The sequence below is a fragment of the Neofelis nebulosa genome, chromosome 3, assembly GCF_028018385.1.
Source record: "Neofelis nebulosa isolate mNeoNeb1 chromosome 3, mNeoNeb1.pri, whole genome shotgun sequence".
Taxonomy (NCBI): Eukaryota; Metazoa; Chordata; class Mammalia; order Carnivora; family Felidae; genus Neofelis; species Neofelis nebulosa.
The window spans coordinates 14,112,615-14,140,204 of NC_080784.1; the positions used below are offsets into that span (position 1 = coordinate 14,112,615).

Sequence of the window (27,590 nt, forward strand, 5' to 3'; positions counted from 1 at the left end):
TGTGTTGGCAAATATTCATCATAATTCACTTCAGAATTCTTGCTTCTTAAATGAAAAAGAATCTAAATTTTAAGTGTAATATTGTATATGATCAAATGATTGCAAAATAGAGTACTGAAATTATCACACACATCAGCAGAACCATCTTGTTTGAGAGAGTATAGTACATCATCCATTAGAAAAACACCAGAATTAAAAGCCATCAGTATAAAAGAATAGATAACTGGAAAAGGGTAATCGGTGAGTGACTGCACATAAATGTTGGTGTTATACTTTATATTTGCTGAGAAAATTCTTTTCACGATTGAAATCTATAAAGAAACCAGATTGAAAATTTCTATTTTGTGCTGGTTCTTTTATAGATGCAAACATGTGTTAAGAAAATACTAAAGAAAAAGAAGGTAAATTCTCAATTGTAGCATTTTTAAAGCATCTTCCTTAAGAGATTATGTGCAAGAGACTGGGCTAGCTTCGTTTATTTAAGAACAAAGGTTTACTATAAAATTGTGCTAGAAATATAGGTATAAATATAAACACATTTATCTATCTACACACAGATAGATACACACTAATGGATATATGTGTATATTTGTGGGTATCTGCAAATATTCAACTTTATATTGAATTAGCTACTAATGGTCTTGTGGTAAAGTTTCTAATCTAGCTATAATATTGCAAGGAAATAAAGCCACAATCGGAATAGTTCACCACTCCAATCAGATTGCGTTTTTCTAAGTTTAAGCAAAGAAGTTTTTTTCTTAAATATACTACAGAAAGAAACAGTGGTCTGAGAAATCGTATTTACAAAAATAATATGCAATTTAATCAAAATCCAGATTGTTATATTTGAGGACACTTTAGTTACCAAAATGAAAGAAACGATGGCACTTCTATATAAAAATTTAACTGAATTCAACTACTCAACTGCAAAACACTTTCTAAAATAAACATGAAAAAATTCCTGTAGTGGTATTTATTCTCACCAAAATTTGATATCAAAAAAGATAGCCCACAGAAGATCAATACTAGTAAGATTAAATGGACCCAAGTCACAGACATACAGATCGTACTTCTTTTTATAACTGATTAATACTCAGCCATACGGGGGCGCCTGGGTGGCGCAGTCGGTTAAGCGTCCGACTTCAGCCAGGTCACGATCTCGCGGTCCGTGAGTTCGAGCCCCGCGTCAGGCTCTGGGCTGATGGCTCGGAGCCTGGAGCCTGTTTCCGATTCTGTGCCTCCCTCTCTCTCTGCCCCTCCCCCGTTCATGCTCTGTCTCTCTCTGTCCCAAAACTAAATAAAAAACGTTGGAAAAAAAAAAATACTCAGCCATACGGCGTGAACTGTCACCAAAATGTCATACCAGGTGTTTGGGTAATAGTGTAATAAATTAAGGCTTCACGTCAAATGCTCTGTAGGCCACTTTTTGAGAAGCGTGCGTCCCTAGTTCAAGACACTAAACTCACTCAGGTGGCACATTTCCATCACTAATTAAAAGAAGTAGTTGTTGAACGAGCACGGAGGGCTCAACATAATATATCATCACAAGAGCAGAGAACCAGTTTATCCATCTTCCGTGCTTTGTTTTGTGTCTTTAGGTCTGTGTAGATGGTAGTGAATAAATGTTTAAGACAAAGCTGGAAGACCATAGCGTCACGTCGTACCAATAACCACATCAACCCTATGACTAAAATGCTTTATTTCGGGTTTTACTACGTGACTTGAATGGAAGAATGACTGCTTAGTAAACTAAAGAGATTGATAATGAACCCTTGAAATTGTTATTTGACAGTGGAGTTTTGGCCATGGTCATCTTCGTAAACTGGTCTAATCCTTTCACCAACTCTCTGTTTCGTGCGTGTGTTGACATACATATAAAATCTAAAGGTGGTGGCGGATTGAGGAGCAGACAAAGGAATTACTTTCTACAATTTAATTCTTCACATATGGCATATCCATACGTGTAAAACTAATGCACCCAGTACAACCAATATAATAATTTATCGGTCATTGCAGATTACTGCAAAATATGTTATTCGGTACTAATGCACATCCCTTATGAAGATCATCAAAATCAGTGAAGTGAGATCAGGCCATGACGCACTTCTTCCAATTTATACGTGGGTTGTTTTACTAAGTCCTTTCTAACATAACTCTCCCATCATGAGACATTATATCCATAAAGGAGCAAAGATACCGCGCTCATTTTCTACTCCAGTTTCAGTTATTTACATTAAATCCCGCCTTTAGGAAGAGCTATGGGTAATAATTTTAGGGTTAATCTGTTACTGCATGATTAAATATAAAAGGAGGCCATTCAGAGTCACAAGAATGGAAACTAACAGAATGCACAAGGGGTCAATAAGGATGTGTGTTTTTCTTTGCACTGTGATGATCTATTGCTATTCAGAACAATTGATTAGACAGGTTCATTATTGTTTTGCAACCACATATGAACCACCGTTATCCACATTTACTCCCTAAGGTGTTCTCATGGACAGTTTTTCAATGATTTGTAATTGCAAGGAGCAGCAAGCTTACAATTCACTCTGCTTAACTTTCCTGTCCTTTAAAGTGGATTACGAACTTCTGCACGCTAAAGGCCGTTGGAACAGCAACAGCCTTCCTGAAAATGTCTTACCAGAGTCACAAATATTTATCATCCCCAAACTATATCCAGTCCTTAAAACAGTGATTTCACTCTACCCTGCACAGATGATTGGAGAGAGAACCATCATTCTAGAACTGAAATCTTTTGCAACTTTAGCCTCAAGCCATCATTTAAAAATATGTGCTGATGGGTACGGTAATTTTGTTTAGAGAGATAGACAAAGGATGTGTGAAATCTGTTCTATTTGGGGCAATTTTATTTCAAATCTGTACAGACCTAAAGATTTGTCAAGTTCAATTTTTTTTTCACACTGTAAAATAACTAACTTTTCTCAAAAACATATTCACGCAACAAAAAAGAGGTTACCTATATGGAATTCTCATTCGTGTCATGTTCAGTTTTTTTTAAAGAGGTAATTCTCTTTTCTTAAGCTCAAGTTTGTATTTCTTTTCGTATATGATTTTGTGTTTATGTACAAAAGGCAAACTAACTTATAATCAGAACTGATTCCATTTCTCTTTCCGATAAAGAGGAAACAGGTGTCATTGTTAAGTCTTTGGGGTCTGGGATCAGGCTCATTAATCCTGGCTCTTCTGTGTACATTGGACAAATTGCTTACTATTCAACTTACTCATCTCTAAAATGAGAGAAATACTAGTAACTAGTTTTGAAGTTGTTCTGTGGATTATGTGAGATAATGGAAGTTACACGCTGACCCCATTGTCTGAATGCGTGCAGGCTCAGTGAGTCAGGAGGCAGAGGAAGAGGGGACCAGGTATACTAGTGATAATTAGAGTAAAGACAATAAAAAAAGACTTATTTTTAATGTTTTCCCCACTATTTGTTTTTTTTTTTAATTTTAACATCTATTTATTATTGAGAGACAGAGAGAGACAGAGCATGAGCATAGGAGGGGGAGAGAGACGGGGAAACACAGAATCTGAAACAGGCTCCAGGCTCTGAGCTGTCAGCGCAGAGCCTGACGCGGGGCTTGAACCCACAAACAGCGAGATCATGACCTGAGCTGAAGTGGGACGCTTAACGGACTGAGCCACCCAGCACCCCTCCCCACTATTTGTAATAAGGACTTTAAATTTGTAACGTAAGGGAAAACAAGATCATATCCTTTGTATATTAATGCACTTTGTTAAAAGTCACCTCCTTCAGAGATGCTGGCCGGGTAGAAATAATGATATTCTTTAAAACTTAAGGGCCTTTAATGTGAGCCACACTTCTGAAAACTATCCTAGAAAGAGTACGGGATGCCGGCTTTTAAATGCATAGCTTCCAAATGAAGCTCTTATATTCTTTTCCCCCAGTTTTGCGGAGAAATACCCCCTGTATATCACTGTGTGACTGTAAGGTATATAGCATGGCTTGATTTTATGTGCATATATTATAAAAGGATTACCACAATATGTTTAGTAACATTCATCTTCTAATGTAGATACCAGAAAAAGAAAAAGAAAGGAAAAAGGGAATTTTTTTTTCCCCTCGTGATGAGGACTGTTACGATTCCCATATATCGTGCAGCACTGTTAGCCGTGGCCATTGTGTGTATTCATCTCTAGTCCTTATTTGTCCTACTCTCTGGAAGTCTGTACCTTTGACACCTTCCTCCAATGTTGGGCACATAAATATTTATAATTCTTATATCTTCTTGACATCATTTATCGTTGTATGATGACCTTCGTTGTCTGTCTTTCCCACTTCTAAAGTGTATTTTGTCTGTTTTTATCTGATAAAAGTATGGCTAACACCACTTTTTTTTGGTGTTGTTTGTTGCCATTTGCTTGGACTGTCTTTTTTCCACACCTTCACTCTAAGTCTATGTGTCTTTAAGGCTAAAGCATCTTGTGGATAGCATATCTTGTTCTTTTGGTGTTTCTTTGTTTGTTTTGTTTCGTTTTTTATCCATTCTGTGTCTCCTAATTGTAAAATTTAATCCATTTGTGGCTAAAGTACTGATTGATAGGTGAAGACTTACTATTGCGATTTTGTTCATTGTTTTCTGGTTGTGGTGTAGATTCATTGTTCCTTATTATCCTGCTGTCTTTTTTGTGTGTTTTGATGATTTTTTTTTTAATTTTTTTTTTTTAACGTTTATTTATTTTTGAGACAGAGAGAGACAGAGCATGAACGGGGGAGGGGCAGAGAGAGAGGGAGACACAGAATCGGAAGCAGGCTCCAGGCTCTGAGCCGTCAGCCCAGAGCCCGATGCGGGGCTTGAACTCATGGACCGTGAGATCGTGACCTGAGCTGAAGTCGGACGCTTAACCGACTGAGCCACCCAGGCTCCCCTGTGTTTGATCTTTTATTGTCAGTATGCTTTGACTTCTTTATTGTGTCTTTTTGTATAATAACTATATGATTTTCCCTTGTGGTTACCATGAGGCCTACATAAAAATCTTGAACTTGGAACGTCCTACTTTGATAACAACTTCATGTCAATAGTCACACTTTTACTTCTTCTCTTCTTCACATTTTAGGTTATTTGTGTTACAGTTCACATGTTATTTTTTTTTTATTATTGTATAACTAATAACAGATTATTGTCATTATAATTATTGTATTACATTCTTTTTTAACTTTTAAACTAGTATACTAAGTGATTTATGCACCACCATTAATTACCATGTTGCACAATCTATTATGACTATATATTTATCAATACCTGGGAGATTTATGCTACCTTTTTGTGGTTTTATGATGTTAATTAAAGCATTCTCTTACTTCCATTCACAGAAGTTTCTTTAGCATTTCCTGTAAGGCACATCTGGTGATAATGAACTTCCTCAGCTTTTGTTTGTTCCGGAAAGTCTTCATCCCTTCTTTGTTTCTGAAGGACAGCTTTGTCAGGTATACAATTCTTGGCTGACTTTTAATTTATTTCAATATTTTGAATATTTCATCCCATTCTCTCCTAGACTGAAGAGTTTCTGTTTAGAAATCCACCAGTAGATTTATGGGGTCTCCCTGTACATCAATTTTCTCTTTTTTCTTGCTGCTCTTAACATTCTTTCTTTGTCTTTGAGCTTTGACAATTTAAGTATAATATGTCTCAGTGTAGCCCTATTTGTGTTCAAACTATTTGGGGTCTTTTGAGCTTCATGGGTCTGGATGTCAATTTCTCTCCCTAGGTTGAAAAACATCTCAGCCATTATTGCTTTAAATATACTTTCTATCCCTTTCTCTTCTTCTTCTGGAATTCCCATTATGTGAATATTGTACCTCTCCGTTGTGTCCCATGATCCATAAGCTTTCTTCACTCTTTTTCATTTTTTTCTAATTTTGCTCCTCTGCCTGGGTAATTTCTAATGTCCTGTCCTCCAGGTCACTGATTCTTTCTTCTGCATGGTCGAGTCTACCTTTGAAACTCTCTGTTGAATTCTTCAGTTCAGTTAATATATTTTTCAACTTTAGGATTTCTTTATGTGTGGGGTGTGTGTGTGTGTGTGTGTGTGTGTGTGTGTTTCAGATGGTTGCTCTTTCCTTGTTGAACTTTTCATTTTGTTCACGCATTGTTTTCCTAATATCGTTTAGTTGTCTCTCTGTGTTTCCTTATAATTCACTGAATTTCCTTGAGATGATTATTCTGAGTTCTTTGTCTGACATGCATTGGTCTCCATTTCTTTAGGGTTAATTATTGGAGCCTTACTGGCTTCCTTTGGTGGTGTCATATGTGCCTGATTTTTCATGATCTTTGATTCCTTACATTGGTTACCTGCACATTTGCGTAATGGGGCTCCTCTTCCAGACTCTGCTTTGAAAGAGACAAAGCAGTCAGCTTAGTTTTAGATTCTAGGTGTGTCTGCTAGTAATACCCATGGGCAGGTGGGGCCTGCTATTATGGTCTGTTTGGGGGCAAGGAACCGTGTGAGCTCTGAGAAGGAAGGGTATGGGAATGTGCTACTGGCTGAGAACAGTTGGATAGCACTTCTGGGTTTCCTACCCAAATGAGGCTGAACAATGGGCTCCGTGGTTTCCTAGATTCTCCGGTTGAGCTTATTAGATGGACTTAGCCTCACCCCTCTGCCTCCATGTTCTAGAATTCACTCAGTGAATTCACTCAGTGTTGTTAGTTATTCTTGTGAGGGAGAGTGAAGTCAGGAACAACCTGTGCCATCATCTTGGTGATGTTGTTCTACCAGCTCTTAATAAATAAATAAATAAATAAATAAATAAATAAACAAACAAGCAAACAAACACACATACGTATGTATGTGTGTGTGTGTACATGTATATATACATGTGTATATATGTATATATGTATGTGTGTATATATATATGTGTATACATATATTTCTGTTACAAGTTACACATGTTGAATCAGTTCTTATACCATATCACACAAAGAATTCTTTAATTTCCGGTAATAAATGGAACTAACACATACTTAAAGTTTCACTCAAAATCTATATTTCTGCACTCATACATATGCTATTGAACAATGTAGTCAGCAAAAAAATTGTACCCAATAATCCAACTACAGAAGAGAATTGAAAATTCTATTTGAATTTCCAACTTATTGATTTTACTACTGTTAGAAAGAAGGATTCAAGATCTAATTTTGAAGTGTCACTGAATTTTCAGCTGGAATTTCTTCATGCAGATATTCTCACTCCCTTAATTTTGTGAATTTTGGTTTCTTCCTTAAATGGGAATGTGTCACCTTTGAATATAATTCTACTACATTTATGTGCAACAGCCTCTCTTCAATAGGCTTATGATAAAAACTGAAATATGTGTTCGCTTCATGCAAAATACTTAGCCCAGGGCAATACTTCTCAAGCTTCCTGGTGAATAGGAATACTCTGGAAGGCTTGTTAAAAATGCTAATTTATTGGTTGCATCCTTGCAGATTCTGATTCCGTAGAGCTGAGGTAGGACCCAGGAATGTATATTTTATTAAGAACCCCCAGGTGATTCTGATACAGGTGGTCTAAAGGTCATAATTAGAACAATGTTGATCTAGGATTACCATAGATTTTGTCACCTGCTTATTATCAAGATAATATTCACATTTTACTGTAGAACCTCTTTATTATCAAAATATTCTTCAAAATATGATAAAGGTGAATTTCTAGGGAGTTTGAAAATAAATATTACTGGGGCACCTGGGTGGCTCAGTTGGTTGAGTATCCGACTTCAGCTCAGGTCATGATCTTGCAGTCCATGAGTTCAAGCCCCACACTGGGCTCCGTGCTGACAGCTCAGAGCCTGGAGCCTGCTTCGGATTCTATGTCTCCCTTTCTCTCTGCCTTCCCCACCCCCTCAAAAATAAATAAACACTAAAAATTTTTTTAAAAAGAAAATAAATATTACTCTTTCCTAGGCCTGATTTAAATATTGCCTCTAATTAACACTCTAAACTCTTGAGGCAAGTTGCCAGTACTCGCTCATCAGTATAAATAGACCAAAGGTGAACGCAGAACTCCATTAAACCAGGACTCTAACCTACAGATCTCACACACACTCTCTTCCTTCCGGCATCTTTGTAGTTTATCTTCAGTTTAAGCTGGTTCTCCCTTCTTCTCCCCTAACTCAGATTCTCTCTCTGCCAATTTCCTCCCTCTTTATAGACTCTTAGCTTATAATCTTCTCATGGCCTACTTTTTTTTTTTTTTCTGTTTTCTCCTAGATATCTTACCCAAAGATAAAAGAGGGGAAGGTACATCCTGGCCTTTCATAGATTTTATGGATTAAAAGTGGTGGATTTGGAGGCGAGGGCTAGGAAAAAAATTGTTAGGTAAACAGAGGGAGAAATTTGGATGGTCCCTCTGCCCAGCCGGGACTCCTCTCCCAGTCTGCATGAGAGAAGCCTGGCTTCTTACATTCTCCCTAAACCAAAGAAAACCCAGAGCTACATCTTCCTCAGGGAGATGAAAACTCAGATCATAATGTCCTGCCAGAACTTGCTTATCCCGATCTGAGTCCTGTCACCATTTCATGGCCTTCATCTACAGTTCTCCTCTCTTAGGGCTTTATCAAAGCAGGGTTTGCTGTTGTGATGTAGTGTGAGCCACGCACACTGAAGTTTCAGCCAAGAGAAAACCTAAAATGGTGCTAAAAATACCTTTGCCTGCCCAATTTAGGAAGCTCAAACTCTGAGTAGTGTATTTCACATGTCATCTTTAAAACAAACATATAAACAGATAAACATTTCCAAGTCCATGGAGATGATCGCTTAGCCTTCCAAATACAAACTCATGTGAAGTTGATCTAATTTACTTGTAAAATCTGGATTTGTGAGTGACCCAATTTTAGCCTCTTAGGAAAATCAGTTTTGAATCAAACAGAGTTGGAGTGAAAACAAAGATAGAGACAAAATACCAAAATCCATTGTGCATTTAAATTTCCTGACGTCTTAAGGAACTCACGTGTCCCACTATCTCCATTTCAACTGGGACCATTTCAAGTGGTCCATGACAGACACCCTGTTATTTTGAGAAAATAATCTCTGAACATGAACTGCGTCATCAATGTGTGTGTTGAGAGTCGCATCGTCGATGGTGGAAACAGCTTTTCTCTCCTGGCATTTTCAGACAGAAATATGACTTCTACAATCAGTCACACACACACACACAGACACACACACACACACGCACGCTCGTGTAGGCAAAATGTGAAACTCGCCTCTCTGCTTACATGTGTTTAGTTGATATTTCACAGACAAGAAGTTTTGTTCGCCTGAACCCTAAATGATCTGTTAATGATTTGGGATTTTAAACAGTTCCCTCTGAAAGCTGGTTCTTGTAATCAAGTTTGACATGAAAATAGTACTGTCATTAAATTCAAGGAAATGCCATAGTTTAATGCTTAATCACATTACATTTAAGATAATTTGTATGTCATGAAGCTATATTTTGGAAACAGGAATTTGAACTTTACTACTGAGCAGACCATAGATCCTCACAGACTTTTAGCCTCAGAGCGCTTCGGTATTGAGATATAGTTTCAGGAAGTCGGTATGGAAAAAAAATACCTATTTATTAATTATACGTAAATGCTTTAGAGAATACGTACATGTAATTAAAATGCCAATGATGACAAATAATAGTGCCATGATTAATTTCTTGCGGTGCCTATGTCTTTCTTTCAAGGGAAAATTCTTGCCCCTTCACCTGTCTCATGGACTCCCAGAAGTATTCCTAGCCCCCGATTGGAAGCATGTTAATATCGTTCTTTTTTCAAGCAGGTCTGATTGTTTGTCTTACACAGTTTTGTGTGTGGGTGTTGTCTGGGTGATGGAAGGTAGGGATTAAGCTGGATTTCTTACAGGGTCAATTTACAGAGTAAATTCAGATAGGACCGAGCAGATGATGTACATTTTCAAGCTAAATCATTAAAATTATGGTGAGTAATGCACCTTACGACGATATTAACGTGCACCTAATAGGTCACCCACACCCATGGCAGAGTTTTCGTACTTCTTAGCAATTCCATTTACTTGACATAAATGGTTTTGTATGATTGCTCTAACCAATCATGACACCTTGAGCAAAACAACTGATGTCATTCAATAAAGAGTGAGGATCCATTAAAGAGAAGCCCATTATGACATTTTATACAGTCTACAATGCAAATGAGAACACTGTTTAAACGTAAAAATAGGAAAGAGAATCTGAAGGAGGCTAAGTATTTTCTAAACCAAAAAAAAAAAAAAGCTAGTCTTTACTCCTAAGAGTCTCAACATATTATTCTTCAAAATATCGACTCAAAACTGCAGAATACTCTTTTGTCTTCCCAATGTAAGGATCCGGACTTTGCATGATGCATAGAAAGATCTTCCAGAAAGAACCCTCCCCGCCCCCCCCCCCCCCGCCCCACCACACACACACACAACATTGTGTTAAACTTCTTCCAATTGTTCAGCTAATTCTTATGCTTCTCCAATTTTACTGGATATGATGTTTTTATTGGGGTTCAGGGAAGCATTGCTAATGACATCAGCAAGCTTTGTCATTTCTCACTGCCAGTTTTCTACCCAACTTACACTTTTGTCACTCAAACTGCCAGATCGCTCCAACAATTAATCTTAAAGCGCAGGAGCCGGGGACTTTTAAATGGACCCCTTCTTGGGATTTTGTGTTAAAAACAGAAAAGTTCCCATGAGTGAAGGGGGTAAGTGAGCTCCTCCAGCCCCTGCCGCTCCCCGGGTCTCACTCTCCTCTGCCACCCCCCAAAAGGAATGAATTACATTTCTCTTCTTGTCCTTTAAATGAATAGCATAGTTTGGGTGAAATTATCGGGCAATTGCATGCGTTTTATGCAGATAATGCTATTTGATGAAAGCGGTGTTTTGATCTGCTAAGGATAATACAGATCCAGGGGTGGATTCATTGGTGAGAGTAAAGCTGTCTTCTGTGATAACTTCATCTCAGCATGAGGTCAGACGGGGAAAACTGGGTTGGGGGATTAAAAAATGACACAGTCGGAGCAGTATTCAGTTCCCTGCTGTGCTCCTGGCTGCACGCTATAGCCTATGTTTCTGATCTGTTATGGTATTGTCTGCCTTCCTCTCACAGAGCAGAAAGAGATTGCTTAAAACTTTTCTTTTTTCAGCTAGAGGGATTAGTTCTGTGCAGCTTTTTTAATTAAAGAAACTGTATCTTTTTCAAGGCAATTTAAAGCTGCGAGGGAAGGACCATCAACATCCAGAACTTAGTACTATTATCTATAACAGAGTGTAAGCTCGAAATTTGGTATTCAAAAATAGGAGAGGGAAGCTCTAGAATTCTGTTGTGTTTTTAACCTCCAGTGACTGTTCAGATGCCTACATGAAGAATAGCAAACAAAGTATTTTGCAGAAGTCCTGAATATGTTTCCGTAAGTGGTAACTTCCAGCCGCTTTGCTTTTTAGCACAGCAGCGCTTGCTTAATTAAATCTTCATGATGATAGCGAAGTGTACTTGAAAATAGCGTAAGAGGAAATAGGTTTGACTGTATATCTTTTTCGTCACCCAGAGATCATTTTTAAGCATTTCCATTCTACTGGAAGTGATAACAGTAGGAATGTCTGCCTAATATGGGCAATTTGCATTTAAACAGTGCAAAGTACAACATTATGGTACTTTATCACATCGAACCTCCGCATTTGTGATAAGCGGTCATCATCTTTATTAATCTGAGGGGAGCAGGGATTGGATGTATCCAAAGTGATGATGAATTTGTCAGGAGGTATACATTTGAGTTGAATTTATAGCTCAATTTAACCCAGGTTAATGTCGAAAATCCTCAAATGTTTCAAATAAGGCCCATATGGTTATCCCTTTACAAAGCATACGGACTCTGCACTTCGGTTGCTACATACACATCTCCCACTAAATTCCATGCCAGATCAATTAGAAACAGTCCTCCTGAGCAGACAGGAACAAACAGAGATTGTTTCCCCAATACCAGCTGAACCCTTGTCTTGAAGAAATGAAAAACAGTCATCTCGGGCTCCATGTTTCTTACCATTAAAAGTCCAAAGGAAATTTCTTGAACAATAAGGGTGTCATGGCATCATCACACGTAACAGAAAATAGAGTGTCTGCATTTAATAGGTGCTTACTACCAACTTTTCCAAATTTCAAGGAACTGCTACATGTTACTGAAAAAGAGGAAAACAAAATAAGATCCGTTCGCTTTTCCCCATTATTTTTGCTTTTACTTCAAACTGTGTGTCTGAAAAAAGTCAGCCAAGATCAGAAGTGAATTGATGTGGCTTGATATCATAACTAGAATTGTTTAACTATGTGCCATTAAAAAATGGATGGGCAGAAAAGTAGAAAAGCATACTTAATAAGTATATTTTTGAAGACAATTTTATTTATGGCATATCCTTTAAAAAAGTCAGAATGAAGATGATGAAAATATGTTATTCATTCATTCATTCATTCATTCAATGATGATTTATCAAGCACCTTCTGTATGGCAGCCCTTTATGCTGGACCCTGTGGTTTTAATTTTTAATGTTTATTTTTGAGAGAGAGAGAGAGAGAGAGACAGAGTGTGAGTGGGGGAGGGGCAGGGAGAGAGAGACACAGACTCCAAAGCAGGCTCCAGGCTCTGAACTGTCAGCCCAGAGCCCAATGTGGGACTCAAACCCACGAACCCATGAGCTCATGACCTGAGCGGAAGTCGGATGCTTAACTGACTGAGCCACCCAGGTGCCCCTCACCCACCCTGTGGTTTTAAAGGGGTATTGGAAAAGGCCCATATAATAAAACAGTGCCATTGTTTATTATACGCAGAAAATATGGTGGAGGCTCTTCCAAGGAAGGGAAGTGTCACTTATAGGTACTTTCATAAGTCGGAGTCTCGGAAGCTGAGAGTACAGGACATCTGAGACTCAGGAGTCGGCCAAGGAAGGAGAGAGTGGAACACTTCTGGGAAATGAGATGTTTACTGGATTTGATATTGAATATGGTCACTTGATGCCTAGGTTTCCAATCTAATTGGTTTACAAGTTAACTTATAGAGTGGATCCCAAAATACCTAAACGACATCAGAGTATTAACAAAATTGTCCTGTGTCATGAATTTCTAAGCCTTCCCAGCAGCTAGTACCCACCTTAAATACACTATATTTGGCATATACTGGATATCTTAAATATAGCATACATACTGCTTACTAAAATGCTGCTCATAGAAGACATGACAGATTTTAAAGGGCACTCCATGGCAACGATTAATTATAAAGGTTTTATCTCGCAGTGTGGAATGCTGTGGCACGTTTTAGACACGTATGTGGGATTAAGCCAAGATTACAGGTGCCATGTGTGAAAAGATGCTTCTGTGTTCAGAATCCATCAAGGAACGGGGTTTTGTATGTGACTGAAGCAAGGCCGTGTCAGCAGTTGGGTCGGACTCCACAACCGCCTCGTCACCAAAGGTGGGAGCCACGCGTGGGCCCCGTTCATGCAGCGGGACACGCACTAATGTGCTGGTAAAGGATGGTCCCTTTTAAAGGGCGGTTTGTCCCATCACCAGTTCCCTGGGTACATGCACATCGAGAGAGGCCTGTCTGGCTCCAATTCAGGTACTGAAAGCGTATTTTCTACCACCAACAGTCGTTTAATTCTGTGACTTGGTCAGTGATCAAATCAGAATGTGTGTTTTATGGTTTCCCTCAGCGGAACGGCCCAGGGAAATAAGTTATTTGTTTTCGCAGGGGTAGTGCTGTAAATTGTCCCACATTCATTGTTTTCGTCGCGCAAAGTGATTTGTTTAACCACCCTGCTCCCAGTGCCCAGGACTCCTGCTTTCCTCCTGACAGCCAGCTCTCAGCCTGGGTTTTAAGCTCATCACGTATTGTTCTCAGCTGAGGCACAATCTCCTTTGGAAGTATATAGATTACTGGCTTTCCTGATCTTTTCAAAGGGTCAGCAGGAAGGTCTAAGTGTCTAAACTACGGCTTCCTCAGCCCTTGCCTCCCTTCCTTATCAGTGCCTTGAGCCCCTCGGGTGGGAGAAGTCCAGTCCGATTTGAGCCCACGGTCGGGCCATCTAGCCTCAGTTCCCTGGAGCAAATGTAGTAATTGCAAAGAGTGGCTATGAAGTGAGCGGTTGCCCAAGAGGCTCCATGGAGAACGTCACACCTGCCTGACCCGGTGCTCCCCCCCGCCTCTGCACGCCTGAAAGCCCCCCATGTCAGAAGAGGAAGTGGCCCCACGGGAGGGCGGGGGACAGCTGCCACCCAGCCTCTGCAGTTCCAGGCTGGACCCTTAGGAACCGGAGGGAAAAAACTGATGGCCCCCAGCCCCCCAAAACATCAGGCTCCAGGGAAGGCCCACGTGACGCTGATAAAATGGATAAGTACCGCCTTCAAGTGGGTGACCCTCAACTGAGGTGGGGAGTTGTGGAGCAGCAGATCCAAAGGGGGTCGGCAGTTTCTCTTCCTGGCCAGCATACTGGAGAGGTATGCAAGGGCCGCAGGCAGGCTTTTCCAGGGGTGGGGGGTGGGGGCTGCAAAGGGAGCTCCGCAACCTTTTTTTTGTTTTGTTTTTTCTTTCGGTGAGCTGCGTATCCTTGTGACAAGGGGACCCCACGGGAGGGCGATGCCACAGCTCGGGCCCCATTATCCCGGACACGACCGGCCGCGTTAAGGCGGCAAAGTCACCAGCCGCGCCCGGCAGAGTTTGCTGTGAGAGGCCAGAGGCTTGCAAAACAGACAGCCACGTCTTGCATTTCTTCTCCCGCTCGGGGTTTTTTTATTGCAGCCGAGGGCACTGCGTGATCTACCCACCACCCCCGCCCTCCCATGACAGCAGCTCAGCGAGGCAAAAAGCCTGATGGTCATGTAGCAAGCTGCCTCTCCGCTTTCCAAGGATGCATTTGGAGGAGAAAGCGAGCGGTATAGTTGGGCAGTGTGCAACATCAGCTTTTCCTAACGACCTCCGATGATGGAACTTCTTTGTTAGTGAGGGGGGCAAAAAAGCCCGCGAAGCCTCAAACTTAACACACATGAACTGCCTGGATTTCGGGCTTCGTCTCACACACGCAACGGTCGCGGAGGAAGCCTGCGCGTTTTGTCCACCGGTGATGCTAAGCATAGAGTGCACGGGGCTGTGCGAATGAATTCTAGAGTATTTTGTCTGTATCGTGGGCAATTAGTGGGAATGCTCGGCGTCACATACTGAAAAACTTTGAATATCATGTAACAGGGAGCTGGGCTAGAGACAAGCTTCAAGATTTATTACCATTTCTAAATTTTATGAGTTCTATTGTTTCCTATGCTCATTACCAGCTTTAGCTATAATAAGGGCTGAAAAGAGAAAAGAGCTGAAAAGAAGGAACACGCCGCTCCCCGACCTCACCTCCTACCAGCAATTTGGTTTTGTTCTGGCCTCTTTCTGAGGTGTCTTACTTCCCTGTGTGTGTGTGTGTGTGTGTGTGTGTGTGTATTCCTGGATAGTAAAGTACAAAAGAGCTAGGGGGAGTGTTACATGGACACTTTGGAAAGTTTCGAACACTTAAAATGTTTTTGTGGGAACTGGGCCACAAATGTGATTTATGAAACACCCTACCAGTCTCCTTACTATTACATCAGGGATGCAAACTTTAAGTAGTTATCTGGGGCAGATCTTCACAATTCGAAAGTTTTCTTAAGAAAAGGAGAATGGCTACAATGAGAGGGTAATAATCATTCATTCCCATCCTCCCCTCCCCCCCCCCCGCCTTGTTTTTTTCAAGTGTGAAACACACAAGGCAGGAAAGAGACTGATCCACTCTAGGCTGACTCTAGAACCCTGCCGCGTGGATGTGCTTGTGCGCCCCGGGAGTGGGGCCGTGCTGATCACGCATTACATTACTTTTAGGTGCGTTTGGTCATTTAGCAACTTCGGGAACTCAGAAGCACTGGGCACACTAATTCAAGTTCAGGGATTCTCCTTGTCAGTTCTACCCAAAACTTTGGAGAAACTCTATCATGAAGCCTCAGGCTTTCCTGGGGGGCGGGGGGGGGCATTACTCTTGTTTTCAGAGTGCTTACTCTGTTTTTTTGGTCTGCACGTAGTTACAAATGTGCGTGTTATTTCCTTCAAGCGCGAGTCTGGTTAGGTGCAGGTCGTTGCAGTCCTCTGCTCTGAAGTTGAAAGTGGAAGATGGAATGAGAAGGCTCGGAGCTCACTAGGTTCCTCTGCCAGGCTTCCTGGGTCAGCTTTGCCAGCGGCCCATTGAGGCCTGGGACACTAATTCTCAGCTACACCCTGGAGGAGTGGTAGGATGCCCCCAGAGGAGCCAGGCGCGCTCATCCTCCCCAAGCGCGCGCGCCCCAGCCCGGCTGCAGGCGGGTGCGGAACAGGTTCCAGAAGGACGGAGAGCCAGAAAGCAGCTCTTCGAAAGTCGAGGATTGGGTGTTTCGAAACTCCGGAACAGCCGGAACTTAGGTCCGCCTCGGTGGGCTTCCTTTACGCCCGGGAGACTGGGGCTGGGGAGCCGGGAGCGAGAGTGTTGCAGGGAACTTAAGGGAGTACAAAGTGACAGTGTCTCCTGGAGAGCAGTAAACTTTTATTTTCCTCCCACATCACACAGAGTGGAAGCAGGGGAGAACTGGGGAGGGGGGCGGCGTCGGAGAATGCGGGGCGTGGAGCCTTTGGAGGACTCCAGAATCCGTCCCCACCGGCCAGCGCGCGCTTGTTGGGGCGGTCTTGGTGCTTGAACCCCAGGGCGGACACTTGTTCTCCGCCGCCGGTGCCGAGTTGGGGCTCGTGTATAATCCCTTCTCGCGTGCGAAGGTCATTTGCGCTTTTCAGTCTGGGACGAGAGGACACTCTGGAGGGGAAGGCGCAGGTCATTTTCAGATCCTCTTGTAAAGGACGGGCCGCCTACCGGGAGTGGAAATCCTTAATTACACCCTTCTGCCTCGGAATCCATCTTCCCGGCAGTGTCTTGCACTCCTACCTCCTCGGGTGACTCAGCTGACCTGAAATGCACACCCTATGAAAGATCAAGAAAAGTAGTTTTCTAAGAAGGTTAGAGGTTTGATTACACACAGAAGTGTTTCCACTTCGGTCCAAAGCAATTACCCGCCCCTTCCCCCTCCCCGACCCCGCTCCCCGCGCGCGCGCGCGCGTGGCCGGGAGAAGAAAAGGACAGTCCCCTCCGCCCCCCCACCCCCGCACGCACGTACCCCCGCACTTTGTAGGTGCGTGTGAATTTCAAATGGCGCTGGGAGTTCATTACTGTTTGCAATCAGCGGCGGGCAGACCCCTCATCAGAGCCGAAAGCCTGCAAGAGCCATTCATCAGCGTGAAGTGTTATTCATGGATGACCCCTAAATCACGGCAAGAGTAGTAGAGGCACTGATTGGTCACAGCATGGGAGCCTCGGAGCTTTCCCGTACCCGACGCGGCCTGGAGGAGGGGAGAAGGGAGGGGCGGCGAACGTGGTTCAGTCCGGCAAATCCCATTTGACAGAAAAAGGCAGTAAACGGGGAATCTCTTTTTTTTTTTTTTTTTGAATTAAGAAGAAGAAGAAATAAAGTACCTGTCATCTTGACAAGTGGCGGAGCGGAGGAGTCCAGGATTATAAATGATCACAGCGCGGTCCAGCTCGCCCCGTGATTGGGCTCTCCCGCGATCTGCACCGGGGGAAGCGCATGGTAGGCTCGCCTCCTCTGGCACACACACCCGCGCGCGCACACACACACACACACACACGCACACACACGGACACGTGTACGCGCCTGGTCTCGGGCACAGTCGGCCCGGCGCGTCCCCCCGTCGCACAATTAAGGTCCTGGATGCCGCTCCCTGGCACCGCGCCCCGCTCGCCTCCTCACCTTTCCCGCTCCCTCTTCCTCCTCCCTCGCCGCCAGCCGTCCTCCGGCTCCCCCCGCCGAAAACCGAAAACTCCGGCCCGGCCTCTCCGGCCGAGCCGGAGGCTTCCAGGGGGCCGGCGGGAAGGGAGAGGGGGAGAGCGCGGGGGAGGAAAAGAAAGTGAACTCATTGGCGCTCCGGCGCGCGCTGCCCTCCCCTCGCCGCGTCCCTCGCCCGCCGCGGCCGGGCGGTGGGCAGGGAAGGAAGTTGTAACACTTGCTGTCCTCTCCCCCTCGCGGCCCCCCTCCCCCCGCTCCCACGCTCCGCTCCCTCGGCGGGGCCCCCTCCCCCGCGCCCGGCTCCTTTGAATTTGGCCAAGTGCTGTGTGTGCGCGCTGCTCGGGTGGACGCGGCGGCTGCGGCCGGGTAGCGAGCCGGCGGCGCGGGCGAGCCGAGCGCGGTAAGTGCGGCGCCGCCGCCGGCGCGCCCTCCTTCCTTTCTGGGGTCCTAGTGCCCGGGCCGCGGCGCCGGGAGCGGGAGGACGGGCGGGCGGGCAGCAGCCGGCGCGGAGCGCGGCGCGTTTCCCCGCGCGGCTCTGGGAGGCGGCAGCAGGTTGGCCAGCCCGGGTGGCCCGGGAGCATCTCCATCGCGCGCGGTCGCCCCCGGGTCTGGCCTCCCCGCGCCCGGGCTCCCCGTCCCCGCCCCTCCCTCGCGTCTGACACCTCCGGCTGCCTGCTCAGGTGGGAACTTCGCCGGTGCGTGTCGCCGGAGGAGCTGGGCACGGCGCTCCGGGTCCGGGGAGCCCCGGGCTCGCGGGCTCCCGGAGAAAGGCAGCCCAGAGGCTGGGCGCTCCGTGGGGGCAGGGAGTCTTGCTCTGGTCGGGGTGATCCCCAGTTCTGTGGCGCGTCCTCCGAGAAGGTATCTGAGAAGATCCTTGGGGGGCCTCCAGCGAGCGGGAAGCCCTGAAATGTCACCAGTTTCCGGGGAAGTGGAAACGAGGCTTCTCCAACTACCGGGGAGCCAAGTTGGGAAGGAAAGAAGGACGGAAACGAGGGGCTGGGGTGGCGTGGGGAGTGCTAGCTCTCGACTGAAACTTCATCCGGAAACTCTGGATGGGGCTGGAAACAAACAAATAGCCTGAACTGGGCATTTAAAAAATTGCAGGCTTACGGATGTGCAACTCGATCGCAGGCTGTATCGTGTTTTGCAACCAGTTAGAAGGAGCGTCAGATATTTTAGATTGAGGTGGGTTGTGTCTGATCTCTGCCGAACACCTTATTAATGCATTTTGGATTCCATTCTTACTGCCTCACCTTTAAAATAGTTGTGACGGTAACCTGCTACTAATGCTTATCCAGGAGAAAGGGTCACAGGTAATTCTACCTCATCATACAGCAGGTACATTTGTTTTCTGTAGTCCTTATAATTTAAAGCTAGAGAAAAGTTTCCGGGTACTTTTGGGTAAGTGCAGTGGAGGTGAAAGGGTGAGAGCTGTCCAGGCACTTTTTCCAGGGCCCCAGACAGCTGGGATTCCGGAGAGCAGCACTGTCCCTTCATCGTGCTCTTACTTCTTATCTCCTGACAATGTATTTGTCAAACATTTGTAGGCTCTGGCAGAATCCACTGGGTGGTCTTCTCAGTAGAAATAGAAATATGTTCACGCATTACCTTTCCTTTCTGTTGTCAAAAGAAAACAAAAAAACAAGGTAGGACTGGCATCTTTGGAAAGCTTGGAAGAGTACCCCCAAAAGGTAGTATTGCAACAGAACACAACTTGGGCTTTGATTCCTTCAGTGAATTTGTTTAAAATACGCTGTGTACCCTTCTCCACCCAGTTGCCTACCTGGAAAAGTATCTGTGGTCTGTCTAGTATATCAGGAACAGAGTTTAGAATTAAGAGCAACTGCATAATTAGAATTCATTCTAGATTTTAATATTTCAGTTGAAACAAAAAATTTACAAATACACCCACCACCTTACTTTGTGCACTCCTGAATACGTTCTGAATTATCTAAAGCTTCTAGCTTTTGTTTCTTAACATAGGAAATTCTTGCAAGAGCCGTGAAACTTTCGATTTGTGATTCTAAATGCAGAGCAAATATTTAATTCTTGCTCTAAGAGTGAGAGGTTAGTTCAGTAATAAGACTTGCTAATCTCACTTTAAAATGTCATGGCATTCACAAATTACTCCTAAATTCTTCAAAGATAGGAGTTTATAATGAGTTTAGTTGTTTTGTATTTTAGGATTCTACTGTACCTCTCTTCCTGTTGCATTTTCCCGAACAATTTGCCTTTCTTCTTATTTGCATTTGACTATTCCTCTTTACTCAAAGGTACTGTTTTTTGCTAGTGGTACATATATTTTCTTGTAGACAGTTTAAAAAAGAATATCTATTATGAGGGAAAGTAATTCCTTTAAGTAAGACAGGTATATTTTTACATATACTACCCAATTTTTATGAAATGTATTTATATATACTAATCACAATCCCAGGGTTCATATATTTGAAGAATTTATTAGTATCCTGTGCCAATAGCATCAATGTCAGCAACTCATAGACAGGGAATATCAACCCTAATGAAGATTTCTTAATTACGTAAAATAAAGCAGATAAAATTATAGTAGAATTCTGACTGTCCCCCCCCCCCCCCCCCCCACCTTGAACCACTTTGCACGGCTGGGTTTATTTTCTAGGAAGAAATGTTTTAGGTAAATTATAGAGGCTTTTCTTACTATGATCTTGTAGGCGTGTCATGAGTCTTTTGGATAGAAAAGAGAACCTGCTTTATTAGGGGGAAGACAAAGAAGATAAGGATGCTTATCTGTGAATAGAAGAAAGCACCTAAATAGAAAAGTTTTAAATTTATTCGGAAAGAAAACCTAGCTGAACAATAATAATCCAGTTGGCAAGTTCAGGCTACTCGTTCTTAGCTTTGCTTCTGAAAGCCAAGAGTTAAAATTATTTTCTTTGTAAAGAGTCAAGCAACTAAGAAACCAGGCAAAAGCATATGGCTATCGTTGGGAGTAGGATGACCTATCAGAAATACTTGATCAACTTTGAGCGTGATGTACAAAGAACGATGTTTTTGGAACAGCTGTGAAAGCATGTTTGGAAATGCTCAAGTCTGCCCTGCCTACAATCGTACTGGGAAGTAAGTCCTGAAGATAGCCATAGTTTAATATAAAAGCACCGTAAAGACAGCTTTATTTGTTTATCAGTATTGATCCTTGTGGTAAATACGTTACCTTCTTTCTATTAAGCTTTATTTATCCCTTTACATTTTTTTTTTTTTTTAATTTCTGGGCGGCTGAGGAATGTCATCAAGGTATTTTACTTGCGTGAATCAGTGTTTTCAGCAGTTTTAATGAATTGTCTGCCCTTTTCCTTAAGATGTGCTGTAGAAACCTGTTAGGCACGTTCAGTGACACAATGCTTATCTATGCAGTGTTTTATTTGATAGTCAAATGTCTATTTTGACTTTCAGAAGACACTTCCTTTACTTCGATTGAAAATATCAGCAGAGGATACAGTAATTTGCTATCAAACTTTGATCCACACCCAATTAGACATCCCTTTGAATTTTCAGCTAAAGCCAGTGTTCATATTTGTGATATAAAGTGGAATGGTAGTCTGGAGAAGAGTTTAACACCCATTCAAAATTAAGAAGTATACTGAAAAGATAGCATAATAATGGAATGCCACTTAGAAGTTTTAATAACTAAGTCTTTAAAATTATGTCATGTAAGCTGCTTTCAGACCGCATTCAAAACCCTTATTTTAGAGATAGCAGCTGTTTTAAGAATCCTGATGGACATTTTGTGCTAAAAAAAAAAAAATTATAAGTTTCAAAACTGATTAATTATTGTGTCTTATAAAAACTGATTTATTTCATACTTTTTTATACCAAGCATTACCATTATGAAGCTCTCCTTCTAATTGAGATTAATGTTTCTGAGCAAAGAAGTGGTTTAGAGGGCTGCATTCATTTTGAGTGCTGTTGTAATCAATTTCAGATACAGCATTCCATGGTGGGTCAGTTTGCATCCAAACCTGCCTTATTATGTAGAATTAACTTGTTGGTGATTGATAGTAATATTTCTACATCTTGAAAAGTCATTTGTTTCCAAATAAGTGTGATGGCTTGTATGAGTTTTAAAATATTGCTTCCTATAATTAAAACATCCTTTTGGGGACAGAACTTGAACTTTCTCTAAGAATTATATAAAGCATGAGGAAACAATTCATTATTACGTATTTGACTAAGATAGCCTTTTTCCCCCTAGATACAATATGCCTCAGGTGTATTTTCTTGTTCATCAAAGGGCTTTGTGGTCTTTAGGAATTACAAATGGTAAACATTTTACAACGAGGTTATTTCCTTTTTGGTTTGTATCAGTGTTCTAGTTGAGTTTTTCGAGGAATTCTTAGAATTCTAGATGTACATCTTGCACGTGTGTTTGTAACATTATTTCATAAGGTGGTGGGTATTACCCTGACACGAAAGGTAATGCATGTGGAGGTAGTTCTTTATCCTCTTTGGAAACCTGGAAACTCGGTGGATATTATGGTCCCTACTGTAATATTTTCATTTGTATCTTACTTGTGTCTGGTCTTAACCTCATCAGCTTTTTCTTCTCTTTTGAAAGGCCACGTTGAGATTCTCTTGGACTTTGGTCCACATTACATTGTTTACTGCGATATACGCTTGCAGTCTCAATAAAATAAAATATTAAAAGCATAGAATGTAAGATTAATATAGATGAGTATTCTAATATAGCCATAGTCTATAGGATTTTTAAATAAAGACATCATGACTGCTTTATAGGGAATATAACGTTCCCACAGTGGCATTGCTTTCTGCCTTCAGGAAAAAAAAAAAGACCTTGTGGGAAATATGTTTATTATATTTTAATTTTTTTCACTGTAATGATAGATTATTTACATTGAATTAGTGTCTTTCCAGTTAAAAACATTCACATAAAAGAGTTTGAAATGCTAAAACAATGTACTTAAAATGCCATTTTCAAAGCATCATTTTAGCCACCCATTGGAATATAAACCTTCAAAATGCAGAAAAATGCTCTAAGATGTATAGATGTTTCAAACGCCAAAACTATACAAGGAATCCTTCATTGGAAACAATGTTGATTTCTTTTTATGGTTTTGATTAAATAACTCAGGTAACCGTAGTTTGTTAGAACAGCTGTGTAGAATTCCTGTAAAAGAGGGTCATCTACTGAAACCTTCTTCTTTCTACTTTGAATGAGTCACCGAGCAAATTAATGTCAATATCATAGAATGTACTCACAAGTCATATGAGTGTATGATTGAAACCGTATCATATAATCATGGTGATGATGATGATGAAGTGATAATAAAAAGGAGACTTTACTGGCCTGTTGCTACTCTTGCAGTCTTAGAAAAAAGCTAGCACTGGGGTAGCACTGACTTTGTAAACAAGTTTGTGATAGGTGGCAGTCTTAACTGAGTCCCAAGACTTGAAGGAGGTAATAGATGGCTTGAATGTTTCAGGAGCGTACGTGGAGTATAGTGTATCACATTACCAAACTACGGTTATATTCTTTCCTGTAACGTAAGGAGTTGATGATCCCTTACAGAGATATGGCAGTTTTAAAAATCATTTCCCCCACATCTGTTGTCATCTCTGGCTTACCCTGGAACATACAGAAAAGAGATTGTCCCTTTTGAAAATGAAGTGTCTTGGGAAAAACAAGTGCATATATTCACACCTGTAGTTTCATGTTCAATTATGTGAAAGTAATTGTGAGATGCTGTTTGTTGATAAAGTATTTTCCAGAATTGGAGAATACTTTTTACTTCAATTCCAGAAGCTGGGGAGGAGTGGGGATGATGTGACTTGGTTTGCCCTGGGGCGGGGTCATATTACTTAATAATAAGCAGCTATTTTATAACTGGGTGTAGTGGGTCTCTGCCTTAAAACCAAAAGGAGATACAGAGAGAACGAGGGGGGCGGGAGAAGTGAAGAAGAGGAAGAGGAGAGAATATGGATATCTTTTATAAAGAGTGACGGTCCTTTGAGCATTTTCTGTGTGTAGCAGTGTGTTTGACAGAAAAAACGATCTATAAAGGGCAGATTTGGTCATTGCAAGTTGATGGGGTAAGTACAAGGGAAAATTAACTTCACTTTTCAGTATTTGCATTTGAGATCCAAGAATGTGAACATCACTATTGTTTAAAAATTAATCGAAGAAATTCCAAATATTGTATATGGTTCTTCATATTGTCAGAGGAAAGAAAATCTATTAACCACTCTATTTGTTTCTATGGGACTGAACACTAAATTACAATTTTATAATTCTCAAATTTATATAGAGACTTAAAAACAAACACTCTGATTCCTTAAAATGGTCATTTAGGAGGTACTTTACAAGGTCACTTCTCTCCGAAGATGAAGCTCATAATCAATATATTTTAGTCATTCTGTCATCTCTTCGATTATTAGTTACACTTTGAAGCTTGTGATAATTCCTCTTCAGATTGCCACAATTCAGAAAGAAATAACAGCTCAGTAGTGACCATCTGCCTTCAGTCTGAATAGTAGGGTGACGTGAATTTGTGGTCCCTGCTTTATCCAGAAAAACAAAAAAAAAGATATTCTTTTATGAGAGTGGATTCTTTCATCTTGAGTTCAGTTAAGCTCAACGAATAGTGCACGATTAGAATTGTGGAGTCACTATCATTGCGAGGAAGTGAGGAGTCTTTCTGCTAACAGGGGTGTTTCCAAAGAGAGGTCTTTCTTCCCCCAGGAAGTTCTAGCATCCCTGTTGTGTCCAGCATTTGGCTTCTGTGCTACAGTGGTACCTTAGGGCAGCTAATATGCTTGGACTGCACCTTGGAAGGTATGTTATGCAGAGAGTGATAAGACAGGACTGATATTAATTTATGAGAAATGCATAAAGTATTTTAGTGGGTTTGCATGAAGCACTTACACATACGGTAATATTGGGATATGTATATTTGGGTAATATAAAAGTTATCCTATTGAAAAGGATACTTGTTTATTCTGTCTACCAAGGGCTCCTTTAAAATGTGACATCTGTGCTAATACCTTTATCAGAGATTTTGAAATTTGTCAACATGTAGGTGGGAAAACTTGGCAAGGGACTGGTCCTTTTTAAATAGCTCTTAAAAAAAAAAGCTGGCACAGGGCTTGTCATTTAAAATAATTATGAAAGCCAGAAGACAGCTGTAAATTTTATTTCTTTCAGAATTTGTAATAACTTCCAGCTAAAGAAAGCTGTCAGACCTATAGTTTTTGAAGAACAAATCCGACTTTTTTTTTCCTCTGAAGAACAACAAAAAAACATCTTGAACAGTGTTTTACGTTTTTCTATACCTATAAGCAAAAATGAAATGACTATTTAAAATGTAAACTTTCTCACTTAAACTTTATGTCATGATAAGATGAGAATAATAACTGTAGGCAAAAATGCTGCAAATAATAACTAATCTAGGAATTTAAATAAATATAGAAGAGTGATTCACTATAATATAAAACAGGAATAAGAGCGTTAGTAATAACCATGTTTTGTCTCAGGATTGTCACAAAAATAAGGCATTCTTCTTACAGAAGTATTGTTGAATTTTATGATAGCATCAATAATAGCTGGAGAATAACCTGACACAATCAAATTAACTGAAATATTAATCTTCTTCATGTTCTCTTTAAGAAACATTTCTAGAGAATTAGAAAGTTCCTGAAAATAATCATACCTTCCAGCAAAAAAAAAAAGATGTTTGTTACTTTACAAAGCTGTCAGTGAATTTGGGTTCAGAAAGGGGTGAAGGTTGAAGGCAACTTTTGCTAGGGTATTATCACTCGAATTAGAACAGACGTTTTCTGTCTGTAATATATTTCTAAGTTGATATTTCGATCTTAATTTTCCACCACTCTTTTTTTTAATGAGGCCGTGAGCATATTCAACCACTTAAAAGTAAATTTCAATTTAAACAAAAGTTAAAGCTCTTCCTTGTAGGTAATGTGTGCCTGTCAAACCAGAATTAAATCCTCACTTTCAGAGTAATTTTGATGCTCCCTTATAACTTTTTCTTGCCAAATAGAAACAGCCTATTGTACGTTTCCTGTGATTGAAAAATTAAATGAAACAAAATTCTCCCTTACTGGTTACTTTTGCCCTAGAGTATACAGTCTCTGAATGAGAACGTGGCATTTCAAAAAATTTTATAAACAATAAACAGCCCTCAGTTGTTAAGTTGATTTGCCAATAAGGTTTTTTTCTTTGTTACTGATTTTAAAATCATATGTGTGGCAGAAAAGAAAACTTCTTAAATGTTTTCTATCTTGTGTTTTGATTGTGATAGGATTTTTAATATTATGTTTTCATTTGTATGGTGTTAGGTGGTATAGTATATGTATAGTGTTTCACCTTTAAAGGAAAATAAATCATTGCAAAGGATAGAATTTAAAAATTAAGCTTATTTTGTAGATGACTCATACAGGATTTGAAGCACAATACATTGTAGTTAAAAATGCAGTGTTCCACAGAAGTCTGTATTTTATATTTTCAAATTCAAATATTGGTTTACCGATAATGTAAATAATTAGACGTCAATAATTTAAATTATTTACACTTACGGCTTTTTTTTTTTACGTGGTTCCACTAATCAGAACTTCACGTTCTTTGTTTAAATGGATATTATGCTCTATCATCCATAATTAAGAAATCTAAATAGATTAGTAATCAAAACATAAACCGACTCCAATATAAGTTTTTAAAGAACCTAATAGGAATTACGATGATTAGGTCTAGTGCTCTTAGAAACCATAAAATGCTGTAATAACTATCCCATTTTATATACTCCAGATACTGGGAGACTAGTTATTAATATATATGTATGCATTATCCACACAGATAACCAAAATTTTATTTATTACAAAACTGTAAGATGAATGAGATGCTAATATTATTTTGCTTAACTCACACAGCATGAATGCATTTGTAAAATGATAGCTATATTTTAAGATGCATCATTTATTCGTTTTCTGGTTTAAAGTATTCTCAATAAAATCATATTATCTTGCATTTCATTGAAGTACTGTGTTTAGCAAGTTGGGTCAGCCCTCATAGCCCTGGCAGAAGTCTAATCTCTACCTCAAGTTTTGTATAAAATCTGCTCTTTCCAATAACATCCTTCATCTCCACTGTGCAGGTGTTTTCTGAGATTTTGACAAAGGAGAGATCTGAAGGAGACGACCTAGTGCTTGTTTTAAGAGATGCCATCAGTTGATTCGGCTCACATCATCTGATGAAAGTAGCTTTTAAAACTGTATTGTACTTCAGATAGGAATTTTAACATATCAAGTTTGGCGAGTTTCATATTAAGCCATCAGCACAGGGTAATTCTGAATTACTTAACACAAATCATTAATGTATCACGTATTTCATTTAAATGTGACATAAGGTATATGAATTGGTTGTATAATTACCACTTGAGCTTTGAAAAGGCTATAATGCATGTTAAAAATCTTAAATGTTCAAGAAAGCAAAGTATTGGGAGTTCTCAGTCTTGGAAATTGTTATTAATGTAAGCCTTCTAGGGACTCTAATTTTTTTTTGTTATTTTGTTTTTACCTTTTCTTTTTCTTTCTTTCTTTCTTTTTTAATGTACCTTCCAGTATTATCACTTAATTTAAGTCTGGAACAGTAGCATTTGATTTAGGAATAGATGTAA

The 27,590-nt window shown here is 40.8% G+C and overlaps 1 protein-coding gene across 3 annotated transcripts in view; it reads left to right on the plus strand.

Annotated features, from left to right (window-relative positions):
- TENM3 (teneurin transmembrane protein 3) overlaps window positions 1-27,590 on the plus strand; it is a 2,564,262-nt gene that overhangs the window by 1,928,690 nt on the left and 607,982 nt on the right. Inside the window, exon 1 of one of the 3 annotated variants that reach the window (XM_058719936.1) lies at window positions 17,606-17,697. The exons of 1 other annotated variant lie outside the window; for it this stretch is intronic. The gene's annotated coding sequence lies outside the window, so the exon portion shown is untranslated. Of the gene's footprint in view, window positions 1-17,605; window positions 17,698-18,200; window positions 18,314-27,590 lie in introns of those variants that run through there. One more of the 3 variants, XM_058719935.1, reaches the window with a different exon arrangement.